The sequence below is a fragment of the Myotis myotis genome, unplaced genomic scaffold, assembly GCF_014108235.1.
Source record: "Myotis myotis isolate mMyoMyo1 unplaced genomic scaffold, mMyoMyo1.p scaffold_m19_p_6, whole genome shotgun sequence".
NCBI lineage: Eukaryota > Metazoa > Chordata > Mammalia > Chiroptera > Vespertilionidae > Myotis > Myotis myotis.
Genome location: NW_023416368.1, coordinates 5080265 through 5087907, shown reverse-complemented (window position 1 = coordinate 5087907; position 7643 = coordinate 5080265). Strand labels below are relative to the sequence as shown.

The 7643-nt window shown below is 45.0% G+C and overlaps 1 long non-coding RNA gene across 1 annotated transcript; it reads right to left on the bottom strand.

The window, feature by feature from the left end:
* Positions 1-6203: 6203 nt before the first annotated feature.
* Positions 6204-7628, bottom strand: LOC118658033. Its single transcript, XR_004968185.1, has 2 exons — positions 7278-7628; positions 6204-6613 (listed from the first exon to the last, which is right to left on the bottom strand). It is a non-coding gene; the product is annotated as an uncharacterized LOC118658033 (long non-coding RNA).
* Positions 7629-7643: the final 15 nt, after the last annotated feature.

Genomic DNA, 7643 nt, shown 5'->3' with positions numbered 1-7643 from the left:
AGATGCTGGCCATGTAATTTTTCCCGGCCCAAACGACATTTCCTATCCTAGTCCGCAGGCATTAGACGGGTAGGAGGTCGGGTGGCAGAAAGAACCTAAGCTGCTGTTGTTGAGGGGACCTCTCTGTACAAACTCATCGTGGTTATAAACCCTTCACACTTAAAAAACAAAGATTTGTTTGTTTTCTCACTCCTAAAAGGTGGTTATCACCAGGCTAAAACTGGACAAAGATCGGAAAAAAATTCTTTTTTTTTTTTTTTTTTTAAATATATATTTTATTGATTTTTTACAGAGAGGAAGGGAGAGGGATAGAGAGTCAGAAACATCGATGAGAGAGAAACATCGATCAGCTGCCTCCTGCACACTCCCTACTGGGGATGTGCCCGCAACCAAGGTACATGCCCTTGACCGGAATTGAACCTGGGACCCTTGAGTCCGCAGGCTGACGCTCTATCCATTGAGCCAAACCGGTTAGGGCCGGAAAAAAATTCTTGAACGCAAAGCCAAATCTCGACAAGTTGGAAAAGAGAAAGGCAAATATAAGGAAGAACTTATTGAGAAAATGCAGGAATAAATGTAACCTGTTGTGCAACCACGGTTTAGCTGTAGGTTTTTAGCCTGGTGTGTATTCCTTTAAAGTTGTTCAAGATGTCTCTGGAATATTTTGTTTCCTTCCTGGTTTGTTACTGATATGTGGCTCTGTATGTCTATTGTTGCTGTTTGGGTTAATTTTATGAATAAAAATTGGAAATATTTCTTAATTCAAGTGGATTTTGCATTGTTTTATAGATAAAGTCCATCTCACTGTCCATTCCCAGTTGCCATCCTTTCATATGTTTAATCTGTGGAGCAGCAGAACAGCAGTGGTGGGACGGCCCTGCTCCTGCCTGGACCCTCACACTGATGGGTGGACGGGATAGGGCTGCTGCCTGGTCAGGGGTTCGTTCCACTCAGTGGCCGTCATGATGTGAACTGAAATACACGGCCCTAGTGAGCAGCTGGTGCTGTTTTGTGTACCCACGTCTAGGGCCTGACGGATTGCCCTGTGGCTCCTCTCCCTCATGCTCCCACCAAACCAAATGGCCTGCGGCTCTCTAGCCAGGCTGCCCCGCCCTAGGTCTAGGTCTTGATTTTGCAAGTGCCATTTCCATGTTACTAAAATGTCCTTCCTCTCTCCCAGGACTAACTCAGAAAATAGATGGCCTGTGGGCGAGGATCAGCGCACAGATAGATGTTGTTTGCCCTGTTGCTTTTCGTGATTTTAAAAAATTAATTTCCAACATTTAAAGCTTAAGAGACCCATAAAGAAACCTAGGTCTTGTGCTTCCTCTGGCCGCACGGGGCCCGGATGCTGCCCAGCATCAGCTGTGGAGCCAGGGGCTGGCTGCTCCCTTTCCAGCTCACTCCACTCATGCCCCTGAGTGCCCGGCCCCCACTGGCATCTGAGTTTCAGATTCCGCATCTAACTTAAAGTTACTCTTCAAGATTTAGCTCCAGGGTCACGTCTGAAGTCCTGCCTTTCCCTTGTGATAAATGATCTGTTTATTCAAATGCATCAGTTGAGTAGGTCAACCAGTAAGGTCTGTAGTTTGTTTGTATTTGAGATTTGTCTTTATTCTCTTTTGTTTAATTAATATTTTTTAATATTTTTTTTATTGATTTCGGAGAAGGGAGAGAGAGAGAGACATTAATTATGAGAATTATTGATTGGCTGCCTCCTGCACACTCCCCACACTGGGGACTGAGCCCACAATCCGGGCATGTGCCCTGACTGGGAATTAACCGTGACCTCCTGGTTCATTGGTTGATGCTCAACCACCAAGCCACGCCAGCCGGGCTGCCTTTATTCTCTACCAACGTGTTGTAGAACCCCAAAAGTTGCATGAAAATCATATTTCATACTAGATTAGGTTTAAGGATGACATTCTTTTTTCTTTTTTTAATTGATTTTAGAGAGAAAGAGGGAAGGGAGAGAAACATTGATTTGTTGTTCCACTTATTTATGCATTCACTGAGTCTTGTATGTGCCCTGACTAGGGATCAAGCTCATAATCTTGGCATATCGGAATGACGCTCTAACCAACTGAGCTACCCGGCTAGGGCATGACAACATATTCTGATGCCTGATGTGAGCCCTAGGCTGCAGCCAATACTGATAAAATGATAAATTTCTAGTAGTCAGACTTGGCTTGTTTTCAGCAACTTGTTCAATACAAGTGGTATAGATAAGAGCTTGAGAGCTTATTTCTTGAGATACTACATGTAAAGCACAGAGTTGAGCAAACTTTAGCTATTGTCTTTTAAAGGAGAATGGAAGTGGGTTTGTTTGCAGGTGCCGAGGGAAAAGTTTTTCTCAAGGAAGTTCAGACAAATGCTGGTTCTTGAGTGAGGGGAGCGGTATTGTGTTTTGGCTGCAGGAATGGAGACTGGAGAATGCCAACTGGGTGGGCCTGCCTGTCAAGGTTCAGGCCCTGGGCTATTGGCATGTTTTCTGGAATGACTGGATTAAGCAGTTTCCTACTGACCTTTTAATCAAATTTGCACATGTCCATTCACTTGAGTGAGTCTCCTTGTGCTATTTTGGGAAGACTCCAAACTTTGAAACTTCAGACAGACGCTCCTGAATGCCTGCTTTCATACTGTGCTCAGGCACATGTTCAGCCACAGAGCTGCCCGTGGGAGCCGGGGAGGCACGGACTGAATCCTCTGACGACCAGACAGAACTCTACTGACCGAGAGTCCACCGGGCGCTGCCGATGCTGCAGATGTCGAGCTGTTCTTATCTGGTGGTAGCTTGGGTCGTTCATTGTTCTTTTAGATTAGTTTTTTTTTTTTTAAAGAATACTTATATATGGTACAACATCAAAAGGTACAAAAGGCGTACAGTGAAAAGTAAGCTTCCTGGTCGCTTTGACTCTCAGGCACTCAGTTCTCCCCAGGAGGAGCCACTGTTTGCAGTTTCTTTTGTATCCTCCCAGAAGTAGCCTGTGCACACACAATGGGTGTTTACTAAAAGTCTGATCTAGGAAGAAGTCTTCCAAGATAGGCCATCCAGATTGAAACAGCCGTGTGAGGTTTATTGCCTGAACGCCTTAATTAAAATGGAAACGTGCAGCCTGGCCAGCGTGGCTCAGTTGATTAAAGCATCACCCTGTTCGCCAAAAGGTGGCGGTTTTGATTCCTGGTCAGGGCACACGCAGCTTTGATCCCTGGTCCAGGAGCATGTGCAGGGCTCAGGGGTAGGGACAGCTAATCTGTATTTCTCAAACCAATTCACATCGATGTTTCTCTCTTCCTCTCACAAATATTAAATAAAATATTCTTTGTCCATTAGAAATAATAGAATCAAGCACATCCTAAATCTGGAACAGGTTTCAGAGGGCTCATCTTATGCAATGGAGGTCTCTATCTTGTTAAGAAGTGTGTACTTTAGGGGTTTTTGCTGACTTACTATTTGAACTGGGAGAGGCAGCATGGCTTAGTGGCAAGAACAGGAGCTATGAAGGCTCACATTCAGATCCCAGTCCTGCCCCTTGAAACAGCCACCCTTTGGGCAAGTTACAATATGAGTCTCTTTCCCCTACTATGTAAAATGGACTTCATAATCTCAGTGTTAGGTGTTGTGAGCACTGAATGAGGCAGGTCATTCAAAGCACGTAGGTCAGTGGCACGTGGGTGTCACTCCCATGGTAGATGCTGTAATCATTGGTGGCTGCCCACAGCACGTGCTCCATTCATATGCGCTGAGCAAATGAGAAGTGACGTGTGCTGGGCATTCAGCTTCTCCCGTAACTTCGGGCCTTCCAGGTCAGCTTAGGGCCGTGATGGCGAACCCATGACACGCGTGTCAGAGATGACACACGAACTCATTTTTTTGGTTGATTTTTCTTTGTGAAATGGCATTTAAATATATAAAATAAATATAAAAAATATAAGTCTTTGTTTTACTATAGTTGCAAATATCAAGAAATTTCTATATGTGACACGGCACCAGAGTTAAGTTAGGGTTTTTCAAAATGCTGACACGCCCAGCTCAAAAGGTTCGCTATCACTGGCTTAGGAGGAGCCTGATGACTCCGTGGCCTTGCGGCCTTGCGACTCCGCGGGGCTGGGCTTGGGAAGGGGCTCCTCGGGGGCCGCCCTATAGCCTTTCGAGCAGCTCCTTTATTTACTTTATTCCATGGTGGCTGCTTCGGAGGCTTTTCCTCTAAGAGTGGTTCTCACACTTTTGGGTCTCAACACCTATTTCCACATTTATATGGGTTCTATCAATCACATGATTTACCACATTAGAAAGTAAAACAAAACCTTGACCTTTAAATCCATTTAAAAATAATTTTTAAATGTAATAAACCCAAAGCATGTTTACAGGACTAACATTTTTATATAAAGTAACTACCTTTTCCAAAATAAAATGAAAAGAAAGTGGCGAGAAGAGTGACACGGTGTTAACATTGTTGCAGAATTCCCTGATGTCTGACCAGCGGACTCCTACGGTGCTTGTGCGTTCAGTCTGCCAAAAGGTGTTTTGGGCGAAGCACAGGAAGGAAATTCTGCAGCACAGATTGATGGTTGGGAAGAGAGGCCCTCGGGGCGGCTGGGAGAGTCCCGGGGGCTGCCCAGGGTCCCTGGTGCACGCCGCCCAGAGTCTGGCTTATTTTCTGAAGGTGACTTTAAACGCCTTGAAGGCAGACGATATTTCTGCATTCGGTGGATCACTAAATCCTAGCTGGCTTTCCCTCGTTTCCCTTTGGGCAGTGTGATAAAGTGTTTTTGACAGATTCACTGGTAGAGGGAGCTATTGGCCAATACTAGATCACACATATAATGCCGAGATTTAGAATTTTTCTCATTTCCCAGAGGATAAAACGGGCAGAACTGGTGTCTGACAGTCACTCCCCTGTGCTCCTCGACATCTGCTTCTCAAAAAGGCTGCCAAAAAGGAAGACAAAGTTAGACTTAACGAGACCAACTTAAAAAAAAGTTTTGCATTGATTTAAGAAACAGGAAAAAATTCAACATAGTCAAAAAGTGAAAGCAACACAGACATCCATTGGCAGGTGCGTGGAGAAACGAAGTATGGCCTATACATAACAGTGGAATCTCACTCATCATTGTGACCTGTGCTACAAATGGACGCGACTTCAGGACCTTACGCTAAGTGGGTTAAGCCAGATGTGTATTAAACAAATGCTGTATGATTCTACTTATACCAGGTATCTAGAGGAGTCAAACTTACAGAAACAAGAACTAGAATAGTGGTTCCCAGGGCTTGGGGAGGGGAATGAGGAGTTGTTTAATGGGTATGAAACGTTCTGGAGATTGTCTGCACAACAATGTGGATATACTTAACACTACTGAACTGTACACTTAAAACTGGTTAAGCCCTAACCGGTTTGGCTCAGTGGATCGAGCGTTGGCCTGCAGACTGAAAGGTCCCAGGTTCGATTCTGGTCAAGTGCATGTACCGTGGTTGCGGGCACATCCCCAGTAGAGGGTGTGCAGGAGGCAGCTGATCGATGTTTCTCTCTCATCAATGTTTCTGACTCTCTGTCCCTCTCCCTTCCTCTCTGTAAAAAATAAATAAAATATATTTTTTTAAAAAATGGTTAAGACAGTAAATTTTATGTTACATATATTTTACCACAATTAAAAATAAATTTAGAGATTTGACTTGGGGTGGTGAACACACAATATACAGTTGATGTGTTATAGAATTGTACACGAATTGTATACCTGAAACTATATAATTTTATTAACCAATGTCACCCCCAATAAATTCAATTAAAAATAACTTAATAAAAAATTGAGTAAATTTTAAGAAAGGAAATGGGAAGTAGGAGCATACTTTTTTCTCTAATTTAATTTTGGCTGATCTCACCCCTTCTTCACTATTTAATTCATTTGTACAAGTGTTTATTGAGCACATTCTCTGTATAAAGTGTCCCTTAAGAGCATAGAGTAGCTAAACAGTGCCTGTTCTCAAGGAGTTTGCCCTCTTTTAGAGGGCTGGTTAAGATACACACACAACGATAGCTGGTTTGGCTCAGTGGATAGGTTGCCAGCCTATGGACCGAAGGGTACTGGGTTTGACTCTGATCAAGAGCACATGCCTGGGGTTGTGGGCTTGATCCCTAGTAGGGGGCATGCAGAAGGCGGCCCATTGATGTTTCTATCTCTCTTCCTCTCTGAAATCAATACAAATATATTTTTAATAAAAAGAAGATACACACAAACAAGTACAATGCCGCAAAAGATGCGCTAACAGAATGAAACAGGTCTTGGAGAAGGAGGTGCTCAGACTGGAACTCAAGGACAATAGAATAACTACCAAGGCTGAGTTTTGGGGGAGCAGATAAAGGCTTGGCATCGTGTCTGAAGAGTTGGTACAGAGTGAAAGATTGGCGGTCCAACTTCCCATTTAACGCAAGAATCCATTCTAGTTGATGAAGAAAGAAATCAGGAAGTGAGGTGGGGGGCGGAAGTGTGACTTGCAGGGCAACGCTGGATTTGGTTTATAGATCTGCTTCCTTCCTTGCTTCTGCCCACCAGCTTTATCAAGCTCCTTGACCTCTGAGAATTGGTTTACTCCTTGTTCCAAGGTTGTGGCGCGCTGTAATCAACACATGTGAGAATCTGTGGCAAGCATCAGAGACTCCAGGCTCATCTTCTCATTATCCTGGCTAATTCCTACTCCTCTTTCAAGGCTCAGCTCAGGACCCCCTGGGGTGGAAAGTCCCACACTACTGTCCACTGTACCTTCCACTGCCAATGAGTGGCCCTTGGCAAGTCCCTCTCCTCACCAGCCTGTGAACTCCGGGAGGGGGTTCTGATTGATTTCTGGAGCCCCAGAACCTGGCACGGTGCACAAGGCGCACAATAGTGCAGGATAAGAGCACTGGCCTTGCCCTGGCCAGGTGGCTTGGTTGGTTAGAGCCTCGTCCTATACACTAAAAGGTTGTGGGTTTGATCCCCCACCCGGGCACAGAGAGGTGGACGTTTCTCTCTCTCTCTCTCTCTCTCTCTCTCTCTCTCTCTCTCTCTCTCTCTCTCAAATCAATAAACATACCATCAGGTGAGGATTAAAAAAAAAGCAACCACTGACTTTGAGTATCACACCAGGAGAAGCTGAATCCGGCTCAGCCACTGGCCGGCTCTGTGGCTTTGGGCAAGACCCCGACCCTCCTCTCTGAGCCTGAGTTTCTTGCGCTGCAGAGTGGGGATGTTTCCTACGTTACAGCGCACACAGGGATTTCTGAGCTTTCACGATAACTCACCATTGTTCAGGTTTGTTGTATAAAAAGACGATAGAGCCGGGCCTGCGTGGCTCAGTAGTTGAGGGTCAACCTGTGAACCAGGTCACGGTTGGATTCCCGGTCAGGGCTCATGCCCGGGGTTGTGGGCTCCATCCCCAGTGGGGGGGCGTGGAGGAGGCAGCCCATCAATGATTCTCTCTCATCAATGATTCTCTCTCATCAATGATGTCTCTCTCTCTGAAATTAATCAAAATATATTAATATTAAAAAAAAGATAAAGCTGTAAATAACTACACTCTTTTCCTATAAGGGCCACGTTCTTATGAGAAAACCTTGCTGACTTGACCGTGGGGTGAGTGACGTCCCTTCGGGGAGCAGCGGCCCGCA